Source organism: Microtus ochrogaster, unplaced genomic scaffold (assembly GCF_000317375.1).
Source record: "Microtus ochrogaster isolate Prairie Vole_2 unplaced genomic scaffold, MicOch1.0 UNK5, whole genome shotgun sequence".
NCBI classification, from domain to species: domain Eukaryota; kingdom Metazoa; phylum Chordata; class Mammalia; order Rodentia; family Cricetidae; genus Microtus; species Microtus ochrogaster.
In genome coordinates, this window is record NW_004949103.1 from 411,684 (window position 1) to 432,782 (window position 21,099).

Here is a 21,099-nt window from a genome sequence, read left to right on the forward strand (position 1 = left end):
GGCATGGCAGCCTGGAGAGACCTCCTGTGCAGGGATGCTTAGCTGGCTCTCCCAGGGCACACAGAAGACTGGCGCAATAGAGAAGAGCCTGTAAGAACCCAGACCTGCATCAAGGCCCTGCATGTGCCCATACCATCTACAACTTAGCATGTAAAAGTCCCTTCAGCCACTCACTACCCACCCTCTGCCCCTACCTCTACCTTGATGCTTTCTCATGCCAGTGCAAGAGAACATGTCCTGTCTCCTTGAGCCAGGCCAGTGTGAGAGAGCCACAGGCTCTGGCCCTGGATAAGATGAGACCCAGTGTGCAGTGGTTGCAAACAGCAGCCTCCTTGGTAGCATACGCAGCCTGTTACCTGTATGGGTTGCCCTAAGGGACCTTGCAGACAGTGTTCTGGCACTTATTCAAGTCTCTGATCTCAATGCTGTCGCCAATGTAGGTTCCAGACAGGCATGCGTGGTGCCTTTGGGAAGCCCCAGGGCACAGTGGCCAGGGTTCACCTTGGGCAAGTCATCATGTCCTTCCGCACCAAGCTGCAGAATAAGGAACATGTGATTGAGGCTCTTCATAGAGCCAAGTTCAAGTTCCCTGGCTGCCAGAAGATCCATGTCTCAAAGAAATGGGGCTTTACTAAGTTTAATGCAGATGAATCTGAAGACATGGTTGCTGAGAAGCGACTCATTCCTGATGGCTATGGGGTCAAATACATCCCTAATTGTGGTCCCCTGGACAAGCGGCGATCCTGAGGGCTTTCACGGTGTTCTCCTGTACCTTGCCAAATCATGTTTAGTAGTAAATGTCACATCCAATCTGAAAAAAAAAAAAAAAAAAAAAAAAAGGACAAGACTCAGAACAGCTCCTACCCTGCCTGCTTTTCCTGCCAGGTGTGCTCTTAGGCCAGTCTCCCAGCAGCCCAGCCTTGCCCTCATGGTCCGCCTGATGTCTCCATGTCTGTTTGAGGCCAACCCTCTCTCCCATACACCTCTTCCCAGTGAGATTCTAGCCTGAGTTGACTCCATCCCAAGGTTCCCAGGTCGTGAGAGTACCTTCCATGCCCACCCTCAATGCTTTGGTCTATGGATTGCCCTGCCTTCTGCTGTCACCCAAATGAGTGACCAGTAGCCTTCCACTTTGGTCCTACCCAGAACCAGGCCTGCCAAGGGGAAGCAGCCTCGCTGTGAGGTGCTTGTTAAAATCAACAGTGACATTCCTGGGGATAGAAATGAGAAAGTCAGCCTAATGTTTCCTCAGACACAGGAACCTGATTGGTCAAGCAGGCCTAATGTTTCCTCAGAACATGATTGGTCAAGTGGGCCCTCCCCTGGAGCACGCTCTCCACTGGCTTTGACTACTCGTTTACCAGACATTTATTAAGCATCTACTTTAATCCAGGAAGAGGATGAGCACCTGGCAACACAGCAGTGACCGAGGCCAGCAAGGTCTCCCCTAGTAAGATGACATCCTAAAGGAAGTCTGGTCATGTCACATGTTGGAGTTCACAGGACCGGGGAAGAGAAAGGGACATGAGGGGGTGGACAAATCTTGGAGGAATCAAGGAGGGCCAGGGAGATGGCCCAGCCATGCCAGCATGAGGACTTCAGTTCAGATCCTCAGTACTCATGTGCTGTGTGCAGTGGCAGATACCTATAACCCCAGTTTTGGGGGACAGATGGGAACAAGGGATCCCTATAATTTGTTGGCTACTAGATTAACTGAATTGGCAAGTTATATATTCACTGAGAGACCCCGTCTCATAAAATACGGCAAACTACTGAGGAAGGCACTTGACATTGACCTGTCACCTCTCCATGCATGCGCCCCCCCCACAGAGAGACAGACAGACAGACAGACAGACAGATAAGTAAGGAAAGAACTTTCTTGTTTTCAGATAAAGAATTATTATTATGATGATGATTATGATTATTATTATTATTATTATGATTATTCCGTGTGTGTGTGGAGGAGGAGTGAGCTCGGAGGAACTAGCAGGAGCAAAGGCTCTGAGCTGGGAGTGTGCCTGGAATGTTGGAAGAACAGCAAGGGGACAGTGTGACCACTCAGAGTGGGAGCAGTGAACGGAGGCTCCCAGGAAGGCCAGTGGGGCTGGAGAGGCTTGGGCTCACCTAAGGACAGGGTCTCAGCTCTGGGAAGATGACAGGCTATGGGGACCTCTGAGGAGAGAGCATAGCGGATTCCCCCAGAGAGGAGCAGGTGGGTGGAGAGGAAGAGGTAAGCTGAGGGTTGGCAAGGGCCGTGTACTGGGCACAAGCAAGTCGGACCGCCAGATAGACAGAAGTACAGACAGGATATGGGGTGTGAGGACAGGAAATGAAAGGGACCCTTGCCTGGCTGGGGAAAGAGGTTCTGGGATAAGGGGTTGCCAGGTGAGCTGCTAAGGTGGTCTCCAATGGCCAGGAAGAGGATGGCCTGGCAACTTTGCTTTAGAGCAGGTGTTCTCAACCTTCCTAGTGCTGCAACCCTTTAATACAGTTCCTCATGTCTGGGGGACCCCAACCATGAAATTGTTTTGTTGTAACTTTACAACCTTAGCTTTGTTATTGTCACGAATTGTAATGTAAATATCTGATATGTGATCCCCAAGAGTCGCAGCCCACAGGTTGAGAACCTTAGAGGACAGTCTATGACCCACCCTGACCTCCTGCCTGGTCTTGGCCCTTGCATGATCCTGCACCTTTGCCAGACTGCAGTTGTCGGTACACATTCTGGGTCCTGGAAGAGCCCACCAGACCAGCAGCACGGTCCTCAGCAGGCGAGGGATAGGCATGCAGGAGGATGGCTCACTACACATGGGCTTTGCAGAGCCTGCTCCCCCTTCTTTATGGCTGGTAAGGAGGCTTTGCCTCTCTTCTGCTCACGGAAGCCTGGGGTCTGTCCTGCACATCCTCCCGTCTTTTCAGCTCAGGTTGGAAATTCTGTGTGCCCAGCTCCTCAGGCCTCCCCTGAACTACATTTCTATGGCTATTCTCTGTGCTCCTGGGTCTGTCTTCTCTGAACTCCGTATCTGGAAGCCAACCCTGCCTCTGCCTTCAGTCAGGTTCCTGCAGGTGGCACCAATGTCTGTCTTTGCTCTACTTCCTTACTGACCTCCGTCCCTCCTTCAGCTCTGGGGATAAGAGCTGCACTGCTACCCAATGACATCGATGTCCATTTTCCTATTAGCTATGTGGGTTAGGATTTGCTGTGAATCATTTCAGTGCCAAGCAGCGTCCTTTATGGACTCATGCGTCTGATTAACTGAACTCGACACCAGGGATGGATGTGTCTAGCCAGGAGTGAGGTGACTGTGTGAGATGGGGACAGAGGACAGAGGCAGGGCTGAAAGTGCGTAATTCGGGGCCAAACAGCCAAGTGCTCTGCCCATAGCCTTCTCTACAGGACGTGAAGCAACCCAGGGTGGGCAGAGGGTCACAGGCAGCTTCAGCTACTCAGAAGTGATACCTGGGCATCCAGAGATGGGGGCATGATGGGTACCCCAGAGGGTGGGCATCTTAGCCAGTCAGCACCTGCTTCCTTACCACTCGGATCCATGAGCAGCACTAAGCTGTGGGCAAGCGGTGTGAGCCCTGGGGCCAGAGACAGGAGTGATGAGTGTGTATCTGAGGGCCGAAGGGCCAGGATTCTGGGCACACTTCCTGCTCCTCTCTCAGTTACCTGGGGGGTGACCGCATCCCATCACCTGTTGGCTGAAACTTCTCCAGGTTTTCTGGCATTTTCCTATTGGGCAACAGCCTCTCTATATTTGGTCTCGATGCTCAGTCATCTAATTTTATGGCCTCTGCCACTTCCCCTACACCCAGTAACCTCTCTGCCTGCAAGGATGCTTCACATCAAAGAGCTAAGTGGAGGGGCTGAGCGTGGGCCCTTTGGACCTGAGCAGCCCTGGGACAGGTGGACAGAGGCGTGACCCAAATTTGTGCAGCTACACCCCCCCCAAGGTCTGGCTGTTCTCCAAGTCCCCCATAGCTCAGGGTGAATGACTCATACCCAACTCCTCCAGCCTCAGCCTGGTCTGGAGCAGCCAGCGGAGCCCCTGTCTCTGCAGCTGCTGGGTCCCCCACACCTGGGCAGCTCCCTTTGTCCCCCAGTCAGAGCCTGTCCTCCCTTGGCCCGTAGCTTCTGAATCTAGGACCTTGAGTTAGTTCTTTTGGGGATAATTCCCTCTCTGACCCCCACACAGTGAGCCTTCTCTTTGGAAGGTTCCACTTTTCTCAAGTCTGGCTTCACTCCAGGTTCACATTCTCGCCTGGCCTCAGAGCTCCCTCAGGAAGTCATCTCCTCCAAGGAAACCACCCCTCTCCAGATCCCTGCCCCTTAAATGGGGTCCTTCAGGTCTACAGATGGGCCAAATGGGCTGAGTCAAAGTCCTTAGTGACTGTGCACAGGGGATCTTGTGTCCTTGACTACAGCACTGGAACCCAGCACTGGCCATAGCTGAAAAATCCTCAGAAAGACTTCAGAGGTTCCCAGCAAACCCTCCTTGACTCTGAGGGGTTAGTGACCAAGTGGCCAGGTGACCAGGTGTCCTTCCCTGGTGCCTGGAGTCAGACCCACCCAGCAAGTTTGCAGCCAGAAGACAGATTCTGAAGGAGGCCACTAGATAGAAGGTGTGTGTGTGTGTAGTCATTAACCTAGATCTAGCGAGTATCTACAGTTTGCTGGTTACAAACCCCTCATCTTAGTACACCAACCAATCTCCTGCGCTGCCATAGCCTGCACTGTACTACGTTGCCAGAGAAGGAGAGGGAACAAGTTGAGAAGCAAGAGAAACAAGTCCTGGGTGGGGCGGAGTGAAAGGGCGTGGGCGGGACCTGAACCTGGGAGGGGGCTGGCGGCGCGGGGGGAGGGGTGCGGGGGGGGGGGCAACTCGGAGGCGGGGCCTACGCCGGAGTGCCTGGCTGCCAGGTCAGCCAGCCGCAAAGCTGGGCAGCAGAGCAGGGATCCGCCTCCCGGACGCAGAGCCCGTGGGCTGGGAACCGGCGGTAAGGCACCGTATGGGTCTCGGGACGGGACATGGACATGGGCGCCGCAGTTGTGTCTCAGAGACCTGCCTGGCTCCTTTGGACCTGTGTCCCGCCGTGGGGTGGGAGTGGGGTAAACAGCGGCGGCATCCTAGTCCTAGGTCTGGGCGGTTCAGTCCAGGAGGTGAAGTGGTGTCCTGTGTCCCTCCCGCTCCTCTGGCACCCGCTACAGGGCCCATCTAGAGGGGCTTCCAAGACTCAAAAGGCTAATTTTCTTCCATTCCCTCCTGGTAATACAAACTTTCCTTCCGTCAGAGAAGTTTGAGAGAAAAGCCACCTGTTAGAGCTGATTCACGCCGACTGATGCACGAGTGATGGGGTGTGGGGAGTTTTCAGATCTTGAGGAAGAATGACTCTCTGAGAGAATGGAAGAGTGGTCGAGAGTTGTAGGTTAGCCGACATGTGGGTCTCCACCTCCGCCCTGCAGCCCACCCTTCCTGCAGCCCTGCGCCTTGGCTGTTAATCAGTTGAAACCCCGGTTGGAGCCAATTCCCTCTGCCCCTTCTCGTGACCCTGAGCGCCTGCTGCTGCCCATCTGTTTGTTCTTTGCTTGATACTGGTGGTTCTGTACCGCCTAGACATGTGACCCCAGTAAGCGGTCCTGAGACACTACCCTGTCTGGGGCACTGTGGGGACCTCTGGCATGAAATCCCACTTGAAGCGGCTCTGGAACTGTCACCTGCTGGGTCAATGGGGAAATGCACAGAATTGTTTCACAACAGAATGGGTCCAGGGGTTAGGTCCGGGGCTGGGAGCAGGAGCATGGGTTCAGGTCCCTGTGCCAACTCTGTATGGCCTAGCTGAGTGCCAGCCCTCACTCAGTGGCTTAGGTCCTTCTGGACCACAGGAGGAGCTGGACTGTGTTCTTTTCCTGGCAGGGAATCCCAGTCCAGGGCCTCAGATCCAGCTCTCCACTCCTGGGTCCCAGGAGTGGCCCCAAGGAGTTGAGAACCACAGATCTGTCCACCTCCTTTCCCATGCCCCTCTGTCTCTCCGGGACCTGGTCCTGGGTTCTGGATGGAAACAGACCCTGGCAGAGGGGACAAAATGAAAGGGTAGTTTCTGATGGGCAAAGCCACCTGGCAGGAGGGGAGTCCAAAGAGTCTAGCCTTTTGGGGGTGTCCCCTATAGAGTTATACAGAAGCCCCCACTCAGGGGGCTGGGCTAAGAAAGACAGAGGGAAGGCAGGTAGACTCCAGAACTGTCTTGGCCCCTCCTATTCACATGGATAGAGGAAGTGGAGGGCTGAGTCAACCCCCAGCGTCTCATTGCCCCTGTATGCATGCATGTGCACATGTAAGCCCACGGATAGGAAGCCCAGGCGATTCAGAGAGTCAGAATCACCTGCTTTAGTCATACAGGGAGAAGGAAGAGCATAAACTCAGGCTGGGCTCTTGGGTTCAAATCCAGCTACATGATATTCGTCAGTTTGTTTCCTGTTGCTGAACCTCCACGACATCTGTAACAGGACTGGGAACCACTTTCTACCAAAGGGTGGTTATGAGTGCCCATTGTCTGCTAGTGGTGTGTAGCTGATACTCGGATCCTGGGAGTGCTTCCTCTGTGTGTTCTTGTCACACAGGGACAATGGACCATTTCTGCTTGTGGTTGAGGTTGTGTGAGGTCAAGCCTGGAGAGGCCTGGGGCAAAGGACAGGTTTCCAGGTTCCCGCCTGCATTGGTCTTGCAGGCAAACACCTGTGTCCACAAGGACTGGCCAGTGTGGGTTCTCTCCTCAAAGCTCCATTGTGAGGGGACCAAGGGTCAGAGATTCTGACAGGCCTTATCTTCCTGTCATCGTCTGGCTGGTTCATGTCCTCCGTATTCCCTGGGCAGAGGAATGTAGGGCTCTATTCTAACCCTGCTTGGCAGGGGAAGTGGGCAGCCCGGGCAGAGAAGATGGGGAACTTAAGGCCAGGAAGGCAAGGCTTATGGGCTGGACACGTAACTGTTAGGTAGGAACAGACACGCCAGGGAGGTCACTGACCTAAGTGCCCTGTGTGTGCCAGGCATGGTGGGAGCATGGAGAAGTCTGGAGAGCAAGAAAACACACTTTCCAAACCTGAGAGACTGCCTCTGAGAGTTAGGTACCCGCTGGGCCTCAGGAGTCCTCCATGGTGCTGTCTGGGCACCCAAGGAATGCACTGGAGATGGTTCCATGAGTGGGGTGCCTAGGAGCTGTGGGAACCTTCCAGGCTCTCCCTCTACCTCTCTCACTGCCTGTCAGCCTGTGCCTAGGGGGCAGTGAAGATGAAGAAGCCCAGAGAAATACTGCTGCCGCTGCCATGACCAGGGCCCTGGGCCTCCAGGCAAATTATACTTGGTTTTTTGTTTATTTGTTTGTTTTGTTTTGTTTTTATGAGACAGGATTTCTCTGTTTAACAGCCCTGGCTGTCCTGGAACTAGCTCTATAGACCAGGCTGACCTTGAACTCACAGAGATTTGCCTATCTGTCTCCCCATGCTGGGATTAAAGGCAGGCACCACCACCACCCGGCTATACTTTTTTTTTTTAAGTCAATGATTTATTTATTTTATGTACATTGATGTTTTGCCCGCACTTACGTCTGTGTGAGGTTGGATCCCCTGGAACTGAAGTTACAGACAGTTGTGGCTACCATGTGGGTGCTGGGACTTGAACTTGAGTCCTCTGGAAGAACAGTCAGTGCTCTTAACCTCTAAGGCATCTCTCCAGCTCCAAATTATACTTTTCAACTCTCGCTTTTCTGTTCTGTAAAGCAACGTGAAGGTTCAGAGTCACGTGACTGGGCCTGGGCTCAGTGTCAGTCCCCCACCCCCACCCCTACTCATGAACCCCAGGGAAAATAGGAACAAGACAGAAAGCCACCTGGTCTTCAGGTTGAGGGCCATCATGGGAGCCCAGAAGCCATCCCAGCTACCTTTGTCTTCTTCACCCTGACTTCTGAGGTTCCAACACCAAATGTTTGGACTTCCTGTTGCTCCGTGTTGTAATCACTGGCCCCAGGATCCAGAGGCAACTCCTTGATCCCCATGAACTGGCTGCGGACGGTTCCAGGCATACCTGAGTGATTTTTGCTAGCTGGCTTCCAGGAACAGTGTTGGCTTGATCACTTGGGGCATTCACCTGGAGAGGTCAGCTAACAGGCACCCTTGTGGCATACACTCCCGTGCTCAAGGGTCAAACTCCGATTCCGAGAACTGTTGCCTGCTTCCCTGTGAATCACGTTTACTGCACACACGGGCTGGGCATGCTGGGGTGGCCCACAACCAAACACGCCTACTTTAGGCGGCTGAGTCGGGTGCAGGGTGTTTGCCTGCTTGAGCCTGCAGATGGGGGTGTGGTTGTTGGCCTGGGATCTGCCAGGTTGGTGCTATGCATGCCATGACCAGAGCTGGGCTCCCTCATGGCCCAGGGCTGAGCCAGCTCAGGCTGGTTTTCTGGGGTTCTCAGAGCAGAGGCTGAGCACCAAAGGCACCGAGTTGTCACGAGAACCGAGACAGAACCGTGTTTCCAGGCCTTGTCCAGCTTGCGTTTGGGGGCTTCAGCACCTTCCCTGTGAAATGGGATCACATCAGGATTGGCTCATATGATATTTAAATGAGAATTCCCTCAAACTTCAAGTGTCACAGGCTTCTGAGATGCCCTCTCAAGGCAATGTCCTCAGGCCTGAGGTGGGGATTCATGCTCTTGTCCCTGAACAGTCAACAGGTCTATTTTGGGGGATTCTCCAGTCTGGACCTCAGGGTATTATAATCTGTTCTGTGGTATTGGAAGGACAGCTGTCCCTAGCTGGGCAGTGATGGTGCATGCCTTTGATCCCAGCACTCGGGAAGCAGAGGCAGATGAATCTCTTAGTTTGAGGCCAGTCTGATCTACAGAGTGAGATAGGACACTCAGGAACCCTGTCATGAACAAAACAAAACAAAACAAAACAAAACAAAACAAAACAAAAAGGTATATAAAAAAAGTATATCAAAGAGAAGCAATACACCTGTCCCCATACCCTGGGCTTTCGCTATGGCCCTACCCACCATGCTGAGGCAGGTAAGGAGATGGCCAAGCCCTTACAGCTGCCTACTCCACAGGGTGGGAGGAGGCCAGGGCTAGTCTGGGGGCCTAGAATGCTGGGCTGGGTTTCAGCTTTGCCTCATAGCTTCGGAAGTCTAGAGCAGCACTCAGAGTTCATTTGATACCTGGATGGAAGGGGGGAAGGATCTGGGAATTGCCACTCCATCCTGTTCCCAGCCTCTGTGACATTGGCAGACTCCATTTCAGAGGGCTGCTTATCCGAACTAATGTCCCTCCCTCACGTGCTGTGTGCTCTCCGTACCGGGCCCAAAGCCAAGCCTGGGCCATAGGAATGGTCAGGCCCACAGGTGTGAGGACAAGGATTGCCGGGAGAAGCAGTGCCTCAGTGTCTGGCCCATCCCACCATGCTCTCTGAGAAGGAACTGTTGTTAAAGACATAATTATCTGGATAGTGATCAAGGGGTCCTCTTGCCTGCCCTGCTCCTGAGCCATGTGCCTCCTCATAACTGTATCGCCATGACCTATCTGTCCACCCCCCCCATCAGGAACTCAGGCAATAGGGGACTCTGTGTGTTGGCCTCAAAGTGAGAGGTACAGGGCCTTCCTGAGCAGGGCAGTTCCTGCAGGCTGGGTGGGTTGGGCAGCTGCTGGCAGTGGTGGTGCAGGATTCTGCCAGGTTCTTTGAAGTTGGTCTGCCCCTCCTGTCACCTACACTGAAGACAAACACGGCCCTGTCATCCTGGAAGCTGTGCCGCCTAGGCTGGCAGACTTTCCACCCAGACAGCAGTGGGTTCTTGTGCTGGGGCCTCTCACAAACCTCTCTAGTTTCTGCCACAGCCCCTCCCATGGCCACTATCTGCCACTCAGCCTCAGGGACCCACCACTCCTAAGCCTGGTCTCATTCAGCAGCAGGACAGGTTGGGAGACAAGGGACTTTTATTTTTATATTTATTTATTTATTTATTTGGTTTTTCGAGACAGGGTTTCTCTGAAGCGTTGGAGCCTGTCGTGGAACTAGCTCTTGTAGACCAGGCTGGCTTCAAACTCACAGAGATCCACCTGCCTCTGCCTCCAAGTGCTGGGATTAAAGGCATGCGCCACCACCGCCTGGCAGGACTTTTACTTTTAAAGACAGGTTTTCTCTGTGTAGTCCAGGCTGGCCTTGAACTCACAGAGATCCACCTGTCTCTGCCTCCAAGTGCTGGGACTAAAGGTGTGCACCACCACCGCCCGGCTTGGCAGGGACTTCTTTCTGGTAGAAAGAACAGTTGCCAAGCCCTGAACAACCATGCGGCCCTGCCCTAAACTGAAACAGTGCCCTTCTCTGTGACGGCGCCTGCTCAGAGAAACACATTGACAGTCCCTGGAAGGGGAGGTACCGTGATCATGAAGGTGGTTTTCCTGGGGCAAGGCTTAGCCATTGTCCTTTAGATGTGCTGACCCCTGCAGCTTCCCCAAATGTAGGGACTTCATAATTTGTGATAGTGGACGATCATGTTCACACTCTCATCTTAAAAAAATAAAAAGAAGAAAAAGATACACATTGAGGCCAAAATTGAAGTCTCCCATAAGCTGCCTGCCAGAGGCTTCTTAGGTGCTGACCCCAAGAACTGGAACCTGTAAGAGGCCCCTGGGGAAGGTGGAATTTGCAGCCATTAGGAAAGTGGGGTGAGCTGGCATCTTGGAAAAGCTAGCCTGGAATCCTGAGCTGGCAGATTTGGGGAGCTCAGCCCTAGAAGGCGCAGTGCCAGACACTGAGCAGGAAGAGGCACAGCAGAAGCAGCCCTTTGACCCTGTCTGCTCCCCTCCACACACACACCCATTTGAATCCAGGAAAGGGAGCTCCTTTCTGGAAGAGGGAAGTGATTGACATTGACCTGATGTCTAGGCAAACCGTGTTGAGGCCTGGCCCGGGCAGGCAGGTCCGAGGCCAACTGCCTGGGTCTGACCATGCGGAGTGAGGGATTCAGCTCCTTGTTGCCATTGCCTTCTTTTTATCAGAAATCTCTAGAAAGCCTATTAATGGCCTCCTGGGGTTGGGTTGGTTCAGATAGCTTCTATCAGACCATGCTGTGTGAGCTGGGGTCTTTCACGCTTTGTATAGCGCAGGCATAAAAGGTCTAGCCTCATGGGGTGTATGATGGGTTGGGATACATAGTAGTGACCCAGTGGGAACTTGATCTGTGCAGGGCCTGAGGACCTCCATAGTTGGTGTCAGGCTGTCCAGGTTCCCCACTGACTAGAGATAAAGGTGCTGAGAGTCAGGCCTCGGCCTGAAACTACCTTGTGACTTGCACCCGCCCTGTCTCAGGACTTCATGTTGTGCTTCCGGCTGGCCACCTTCCCTGGGGATTCCTGCCCAATCGTATTGCTAGTCCGTCCAATTCTACCCGTGGGGTGAGTGCGCAGCTCCAGGGAGCCCCATTCTAGCTTTTGAGCCTAGCACATGCCAGGGCTGGGACTTCTACAGAGCTTCTCCGGGTTGGAACCTCAGGGCAGGAGCCATCTGGAACAAACCGGCCTTCCAGGCTTCTCTAGACCTGAGCCCTTCCCTCTCGGACCCAAGGCTATGGCTGCCCAAGGAAGTGGGGCCTGGCCCTGGTTTTACGTGCTGTGAAGTCTGCCGTTGTGTCCACTGGACAGAGCTCAGCCCTGAGACCCCCAGCTTCAGGAAAGTTCAATCTCTGACACCAATCTTCCCATTTTCTCAAAGATGTCACCAGAAGGGTGAAGTGCTGTGGTTGGCGGTGGCTGTGCCCACTCCGGAGACAGGAAGTTGCCTGAGGAGGAAGAGGGTTGAGAAAGGCCATTCCCCTGTCCCCACCTCTGGGCCCTGCCTCAGACATCCCTTCCACAATCAAGGTTCTTTCTGCTGGGCATCAAGGGAGCAGCCTGGGTTGGGGTCCAGAGACACAGGAAGAGATCCACTCCAGGCCCAGGCCTCAGCCCACTCAGGACCGCCAATGGTACATGAGGTACCCTGTGGAGTGGGGACAGGAAATGATTGCTGGTCAGAAGTGGGGAGAACGGAATGGTACTGGCCAGTGTGGGTCCTGGGAGCACTGAGGTTGTGTTTGTGATTTTTGTGTGTATGTTTGCTTGTGTCTTTATATTTTTGTAGGGAAACCCATGTGTACATTTGTGTACATGGATGTGGAGGCCAAGGTTGGTGCTGGATGTCTTCCTGTATCATTTTCTACCTTATTTCTTGAGACAGAGTCTCTCACTGGGCCTGGAGCTTGGCAAGTCAGCTAAATTGACTGGTTGACAGGCCTTGTAATCCCCCTGTCTCTGTCCGCCCTCCAGTGCTGGATCACCGTTGTACACTGTCTCACCTGGTTTTTCATGTGGGTGGCTGAGGATCTGAATTCATGCCCTCATGCTTGTGTGGACAGTGCTGGCTGACTGAGCCATCTCCTTGGGGGAGTCCTATGGTTTGTGTTTTTAAGGATCGCGTTGAGATGGGCATGGTGCTACATCCCTCTAGCCCTAGCACTTAGAAGTCAGAAGCAGGAGGATGGCTACAACCTTGCAACCAATCTGGCTTACATAGCAAGTTGTAGGTTAGCTGAGGCTACATAGTGAGACCCTGTCTCAAAGACTGGGAAAATAAAACTCACTTTGGGGTCTGGAGACCATCTCAATCTCCCCACCCTACGGCAGTAGCCTTTGAGGAAACTGGGGAGCAGTGTAACTGTAGGTGAAAAAGCAGGCCTGTGGGGGGAGAGAGGTAAAGTAACTAGGGAGGGGGTAAGGTGCCACAGAGGGACCCTTGGACAGGGAGCAAACCTAAGAGGACTGGGGCTAGTGGCTCAGACTATGTCCAGCCCAGCTTGCTCCCCACACAGCCCAGGCTGGGGTTCTTTTTGCTGATGGTGGCAGCTAGGTCTCTCTCAGGAGGAAAGAGACAGACTTGACTTCCTGAGGCTGTGTCCACAGCACTGACAGAGCTGTGCCTCAGCCCCTACGGACAGTCTGTACCCAGGAAGAGAGACTGCCACGTGGAGGCTTAGACCTGAGCTCTGCTGACCACTAGAAGCCACCTTACTTCCGGGAGCTTCCGGAGCGGGGTGGGGGGTAAAATGGGGGACAGGTAACAAGGCCAGGCACTGCCACACTGGGAATATGGAGTCTGTGCACAGGAGAGCACAGGACTTGGGGTTAACATGGATCTGAGGCTGTGGTGGTCAAGGACTCAGACTGGACATGTCTCCATTCCGCAGGAGGGCTTGAAGAATCAGGCTCAGGGAACAATGGATGGGACATAAACGCCATTAGAGCCCTCTGTCTTCAGAAGCCTCCCCACCTGCTGCCTGAGGATCCTGAAGGCACTGTCACCAGCCTGAACATGGGGCATCTGACCTGGGTTGGGAGGCCAGGTGAAAGTGTTTTAGAAAGGATGGACGGGGAGGTCAAGGGTCAGAGGGAAAGTGGCTAGGATGTCAGGGTGCTGGGTGAAGACCTTGAACCCTGAGGCCAAGCTCAGTCACCTTTAACAGCTGCCTGCTGCTGCGGCTGAGGCAGGGTGTCTCAAGGCAGGAGAGCGTGGGGCGTAGGAAGCCTGGTCTCATAAGGAGACAGGTAGGGCCTTTGGGTGGGTAGAGAGGAGACCCTCCCTTCCCCCTGACTGGCCTCTTCTGACTGTCAAAGACTAGACCAAAGTGCTGAGAAAGAGCCAGGTCTGAATCCCTCTCCCGCCCACAAAGGCCTCCGAACAATGGGGTAGTGTGAGGGTGTCTGGGAATGGCTAGGACAGCTGGGCCCACACTGGAGGGTGAGGACAGGAGCCAGCAATAGGCTGTGAGTCATGGTGTCCACCACCAGGCCTTTGAGGCCTTGTGTTCCCAGATGAGGAGGAACAAGCAGTTCTCAGTTCCGCAAGCCAGGGTCTGGCCTGCACCTCCTTCCTGCTTTTGGTCCCTCTCCACATCCATTCCTGTGTGTCCCCTAGTCCCTTCCCTCTGTCCTGTCCCTGTCTCTCTCTCTCTCTCTCTCTCTCTCTCTCTCTCTCTCTCTCTCTCTCTCCTCTGACTATCCATCTTGAGACCTAGATTTGATTACCGCAGCTCCCCACGGCCTCTTCCTACTGAGACCCCAATAGAGGCTCTGGGCTATCACCTGTGCTACCTTTGATGTGTGGTTGACCCCAAGAGGAACCCAATGAGAGGGCAAAGTGTTACCTTAAAAGGAGACCTAAGAATTTCCTAAGGGGTAGCTTGCTGCAGAGGTGCGCACCTACTGTCTCAGCCAGTCGAGTCCAGGGCAGTCTGGACACCGTAGCAAGACTTTGCACCACAGAAATGGGGTTTGCAGGTATATCTGAGTGGTAGAGTTCTTGTCATGCATGCGTGCGTGCATGTGTGTGTGTGTGTGTGTGTGTGTGTGGAACCACACTATCATAGAGAACAAACAGCAAAAGCTAAGGAATAAAAAGTGATAAAATCCAAGAGATTGAGGAATAAAATAAACTAAGAAAATAAAAATTAAGCAGCAGCATCAAACAATTGGGACTCCGTCTGGGGACGGGAAAGAGATCCTGTGGGTTAAGACAGACCCGAAGGTCCCATGTGGAGAATGTGCAGGTGGGGTGGGGGGGTCTGCTGACTCAGCCTGAATGGGCCCTACCTGCGGCAGGCTGGACAGGGACCAGAATAACCTCAGGAACCCATAGGCTACAGAGAAGCTAAGAATGAGGGCCTTGGTGGCCCTGGGCACTGGAACTCATCCAGGCTGAGCAGATCCAGGGAGCCTGTTGATTCTGTGTTGCCCAAGGAGGCCGATGTGCTGTGAGAAATACCGGAGTGTTGAGCAACAGATGCTGGAGCAGGCCACGGCCACTCACGACCACAGAGATCAGGGCTGCTGTCTCTGGATACCTATCCTGGGAGTCCCCAACAGATAGACCAGACTGTGGGAGGTCTGGTACAGTGGCTCCAGACCAGGACACATCAGGTACTCACTCAGTGTGCCAGGGCTGACCCCTGACCTCTGCACATGGCTCTGGCATGAAGCCATGGCGGTGGATCTCTGACTGCCTTCCTCACTTCACCCTTGCCCCCCCCCCCAGGATGAACTTCATGGCCACACACAATATGCCCACTGTGTTCCCTCATTGTCTCTGTGCCCTAGTGCTGGGAATCAGAGCTCAGCAGGGTGCCCTCACCCCAAGGACTTTGGCACTAGTACTGGGCCAAACGCCTGTGACAGAGTCCTTGTGAGCCCTTTGGTTTGGTCCTCAGAGTCCCGTTCGCAGTAAGTGACTTGCATTAGCACCAAGGGACAAAGATGGGACTGGAGCGTAGGCCTGCTTGGTGCCTCGGCCCCAGTGCTTAGACCCTGTCTGCCTCAGCCGGGTACTGTGCCCTGAGAATGGCACTTCAGTCTTGTATGTCTAAAGGCGTGTGCGCCGTCTCTCGTCCTGACCCCAAGCCTTTGCACAAGCTTTCCTCTCTCTGAGACACTGTGCGATCCTCAGATTGCTTCCTGGTGCTGGCCGATGTGTCACTGTGTCTGGTGGAATGGGTGTCACAAGGGTGTGACTCAGAGGAGGTGACTTCCACAGGTTATTAATAGGCAGACCCAGATAGAGGGTGATGCCGGCTTGGATCCTGGGGTTCAGGTGTGGGATTTGTCCATAGACAGGGGTGCTCTGAATACCTCCCTTGGGCGCGGGAGTAACACTGAGCATGAGAGATGGGGACTCCGTCTCTTCAGGATCACCCGTCTTTGCTTCATTGCGACTGTGGTGAACCCTGCACCCTCCGTGCCGAGCCAGACAGCTCGTGGGACTTCTCAGTTCTCAAGGAGGAAACTGAGGCCCGGAGTTCTGCTTTCTTGCCAGAATCTTCTGGTGTGACCACCAGGCCCCTGACCTCCTACCCAGAGCCCCGCCTTGTCTACAGAGACTGGGACCCGGCACTGCTGTCCTCACGGTGGGTGGACTTTCTGTCTAGGGGTGGGCCCTGGGGCTGCTCTGAACAAACCTTGGCAGCTTTGCCTTCTAGGGCCCTGGAACTGTGAGACTTTCAGGCTACCCCAGTGTCTCCATAAAGAGGACAGAATATTAACTGTGGTATAGGCAGCTGTGAGCCACCAAATTTATAGCCTCGGCACACAGAAAGATTCCCGGGTCTCTCCCATCCAGCCGTGAGCAGAATCCTCTCTGTCTTCCTCATCCCATACTTTAGCTTCATTGTGGGCTATGATGTAGGTTTCCCCGGGAAGGTCTGGTGGGGCTGGTGGGGCTGGTGGCTGGGAGCTCTGTCCTCTCTGCCACTGGGAGTTGGAGAGGTAGAGCAGGCTGCACCTGGGAAGACCCTACCTTTGGTTGCATTCTTTGTCCAACCAGTGGTCAGCTTGACTCTGATCTCAGAGACTTTGGCTCCAGGCGTGCTGACAAGTTATTGGTAGATTTTGTCCCTGGCTTTATTCTGTGGCCTTCAGAGGATCAGCAGAAAGCTCGGGAGCAAGGTATGAGTGCCTGCTGTCCCAGCAGAGTGTTCTTGTTTTATCAATGCAGACACTGTGAGGGAAAGCCCTTCCAGGGAAGAATTAGTGCCTGCTCCATGATGCATAGCTTCAAGGACATCATTCGTGTAAAGAGAACCCTTTCCCCCTCCTAAGATGGAGAAGGTGGGTACTTGGGTCAAGATCAGCAGCTTTCAACATTCCTACTGCTGCGACCCTTAATGCAGCTCCTCGTGTTATAAGGTGACGCCCCAATCACCTTATTTTCATTGCTACTTTGCGACTATAATTTTGTTACTATTATGAGTTGCAATGTAAATACCTGATATACAGGATATCTGACATGCAACCCCTGTGAGAGGGTCATGTGACCCCCCCTCAAAGGTTGAGAATTACTGGTCTAGATGGTTTCATTTGGCAAGTGAGCACCATGAACTGAGTGCCGTGCAGTATTGGAGCACCAGCTACTGGGACATAGACAAGGCCCCTGAGAAAAATCTGATAGTGACATCATCCTGGACAGACATCAGACAGACAATGGCCATGCAGAGGATGAGCTTAGAGAGATCCCCGAACCCAAGAGCATTGAGGGGAGGAATCCAAAGGAAGCCAGACTGTGAGGAACTGGAGGATGTCCTTCAGAAGGGACAGTGGTCTGGGCATGGGACCTTGGGAAGCTTGGCGGGCAGCATTGCTCTGTGTGGAGATAGGACGGAATCCGGTTTGGATCAGATTCTGTCACTGTGGGGATGCAGTTCAGCTAAGGGTGCTGGGAATGATGGAGCATCTACCAGACCTGTGAGAATGTGATGGGAAAGCCTTGCCTGGTGTCGAGCAGGGGCTTTTCCAAAGCGCTCCTCTGACACTTCCCCTATTCCAGTGTGATTGATCAAGGTGTTGCCAGGGGAGTCCTAGCATCCCGGAGTAAGCCTGTCTATCACCTCACCGTATGGCCCACACAGGATCTGTGGGACCCATTCCCCAGGCGAGGAAACTGAGGTCCAGAGTGAGAACAAGTCTCGGAGGAGGGGATGGAACCAGAGGTGCCCCTCGTGAATCTGCTGCCTAACTCCTGAACCAGCATGTTCACAGTGGTCACTTAGGCAGAAGATGCTCTCTAGGTGGGGTACTCAGAACTGGGTGCCAGTCTCAGGGGGCAGCTCCCAAAGTTTATTGCAAGGCCTAGGCCATTGGAATGCCCAGGCTGGCTGCATTGGGTGGGGAGTAACGAGCTTCTCTGAGCCATGGACCATGGCCATCTTCTGGGCAGGACCATGGAAGATGCAGGGTGCAGTTGTGGGTGAGGTGCCAGGAACCCGGGGGTGGACCTGGCCTCTACGTCAGCACTCTAGACAGTTTTTTTCTCAAGCAATTAAAAGGTGGAAACTTGTCAGTATTTGTGATGAACTGAAGTGTAAATCCTGAAACGCCTCTGCTGGCTTGTGGTTTGAGGCAAGAGAGCAGGCTTGCTGCAGGCATCATGCCAGCCTGCGTTTCCTGGAGCCTTTGCCCGTGTCATTCTCCCCAACCCCACCCACCCTCACCACATTGGGCCTGGTTGTCATCATCATGGAACGCTTCCCCAGGCATCCTCCTTGAAGCCAGTGTGCTGCCCCCTTCTGGCCAGAGCAGACTCTGCATCAAGTTTGGGGGCCTCCCAGAGCCTTGGACCTCATCACTCCCAGCAGCCCCTCAGCACAGGAGACATGCCACCACCCAGCTCAGGCACCTTTATTAGGAGCAATGATCCTGGGAAAGGAAGGCCCTGGACAGACATCCCAGGACATAAAGACGTAGTGAGCCTCCTTTAGTGCTCTGCTGTGTGGGAGAGGCTTAGCTCCTGGGCCCAGCCTTGCAACTGGTCTCACCCAGTCAAGGCCCAAGACATCAGTGAGCCTTGGCTACAGCCAGGATGGACATCAGTTCTATGAAAGACTCTTGTGTCCATCAGTTTAGTTCTGAGTCACACATTCTGGGCTCAGGGATGAGCTAGTTATAGCTACACGAGAGATGTGTCCTTGTGTATGGCCTAAGCCCATTTTCTAACTGTTTGTCATTCATCTCTTGGGCCCCTGAAGATTTAGTGAGACCCAAGTCATGAGGAGTGCTGGAGTCACACCCGTAGGGAGGGCTGAGCTGCAGATGTGATTCCAGAGCAAGGGCGAGATCCTAAGTAGTTCTAGCCTCAAAGAAACTGGCTTTCAACTTTCAAATGTAGATGTTGGGAAGAGCTGGCCCTAGGGCAGGAAATGGTCTCACCACATCCCCTTGGCCAGGTAGCTGGCTTAGCCTTTGCTCTGTGGTTGAAACAACTTGACTGAGCCAAAGAAGAGCAGGTCTGGGGGTGGGAGAGATACCAACAGTTTTGGTGCGTCTGGGCAAGTATGGTGTCCCATTCCCGAGAGCTGTGAATGGCTTCCAGAGACATATGGCAACCAGGGAAGCGAGCTTCGGGTCATCGCTCCGAGACAGATGCAGCATTGCAGAGCTCGCCTCTTCCTGGCAGGGCATATCAGGAAGTGGGTCAGACCAAAGTACAAGGCAGCTGGGCATCCCATCAAGAACTTTGGCAAGGCTCCATTTGGGCCCACTTCCTGAGGCAGCACTAGCGGAGTCCTCCACACTAGAGAGCTGGAAACAATAGACGCTTACCCCTCAGTTCTGGCAGTCGCAGGTCCAAAGCCAAGATAAAAGTCTTCACAAGGCTGGAAGAGGGAGCCTGCCTTGTTTGCTTCAGTTTCTTGTTTTTATGTGGTCTCTGGTGTCATTCTTTTTTTAAAAAAACAAAAAACAAAAAACAAAAAAACATTTATTTATTTATTTATTTATTTATTTATTTATTTATTTATTATGTATGCAATGTTCTGTCTGTGTGTATGTCTGAAGGCCAGAAGAGGGCACCAGACCTCATTACAGATGGTTGTGAGCCATCTATAATGGCTCACATTTTCTTCAACACTGCCTAATTACGCCACTCCCCTTGGGGCCGTTTTCTTCCAAACCCCCACACACTGTGTTAGTGCTTTGAGCAGGCAGACATATGCCAGGGCCCTGAGTGAAATTCTTTTTTTTTTTTTTTTTTGGTTTTTCGAGACAGGGTTTCTCTGTGGTTTTGGAACCTGTCCTGGAACTAGCTCTTGTAGACCAGGCTGGTCTCGACCTCACAAAGATCCGCCTGCCTTTGCCTCCCAAGTGCTGGGATTAAAGGCGTGCGTCACCACTGCCTGGCCTGAGTGAAATTCTTTATCATTTTTATTCTGGTTAGCCCTGGGCCCCTGCTTAGCTTTGCCTTGAGTCTGGCTTGAAGGGGAGGAGAATCCCCAAATTTGGGACTTAAGGCCCCAGCTCAGGGTAGAAGGATAGAGTGGAAGTCAAGGCAGCCTCACCCCAGCCTCATGCATCTTCCTGCTTGGGTTCTGGTGTGGGTTTGCCCCATAGTACAGTGCAAGGCGAAGGTTATACAGTGACCCTCATGGGGGGTTCTTAAATGTCTTCTGTTTTCAAGAGCATGCCTGGCAGTGTTGTTTACTATCTGGGGAGATGAGAAGGCACTTGGAGAAGCTGCTGCCCCATGAAGTCCCCCCCCCCCCAGCCCTTTGTACTGGGAAGGGCTGCCTCTGTTCTAGCAAAGTCTTCCTCCCTAAGACTCCCTAGGGCTCTCCTCCAGGAAACTTCCCTCAGCCTGGCATGTCTTCTGGAGCCACAGCTCCCAGATACCTTTGTGCTCTCTGGGAACAGGCCATTGTTTGTGCTCATCACTGCATGCTCCAGGGCTCCTCACCCGGCCCTATAGCTCAGCCTTGCTGGAAAGGGGAAGGGCAGGGAGAAGAGGCTTGTATTCCCATAACCCACTTGCTCTCTGCCCCAGCTTTCTGCAGCAGGCACTGCCTTTGAACACCTCAGGGGGTAGAATTTGGTGTAGGCTTAGGGAGGTCGGGGAGCTGTGTCCACCTTAAGGAGACTCAGAGAGCCAAGCTGAAATTAGTCTCCTCAGGCGACAGCCGGTGCTTTTTAGCCAGCTGACCCCTTGGTGGCTTGGAGATCTTGGCAGCAGAGCTGGGGCTGCAGACATAGGGAAGACAGGAGCTCCTCACCAGCATGCTGCTCTTTTTTTTTTAAATATTTATTTATTTAATTATTATGTATACAATATTTTGTACACGTGTATGCCTGCAGGCTAGAAGAGAGCACCAGACCTCATTACAGATGGTTGTGAGCCACCATGTGGTTGCTGGGAATTGAACTCAGGACGTTTGGAAGAGCAGAATGCTCTTAACCACTGAGCCATCTCTCTAGCCCACAAGTTGACACACAGGCCTGTGCCTAGGAATGTTTATGTACTTGCATAACCAATCATAGGCTTGGTGTTCAGGGGCATTTGAGTCAGAGCCACAGGGAGAGAAGTGAAAACTGGCTAGGAGGGGTGTCCCATGAAACCTCTTGGGCAAAGCAGAGACTCTACCACTCCTGAGAACCCTGTAGTAGGTGGACTCATCCTGCCAGGAGATTGGTGCTCAGTCCTAGAAAACCCCCTTTTCCATCCGCCACTTCCTATCTTGGGGTTGGGGCTCAGATGAGGAGA

General features: G+C 53.3%; 1 non-coding gene and 1 pseudogene across 1 annotated transcript; both read left to right on the forward strand.

Moving 5' to 3' along the window:
* Nucleotides 1-284: 284 nt before the first annotated feature.
* Nucleotides 285-392, forward strand: LOC113458161 (annotated as a pseudogene).
* Nucleotides 393-10,406: 10,014 nt separating this feature from the next.
* LOC113458164 lies at nucleotides 10,407-10,563 on the forward strand. Its single transcript, XR_003378590.1, has one exon. It is a non-coding gene; the product is annotated as a U1 spliceosomal RNA (small nuclear RNA).
* Nucleotides 10,564-21,099: the final 10,536 nt, after the last annotated feature.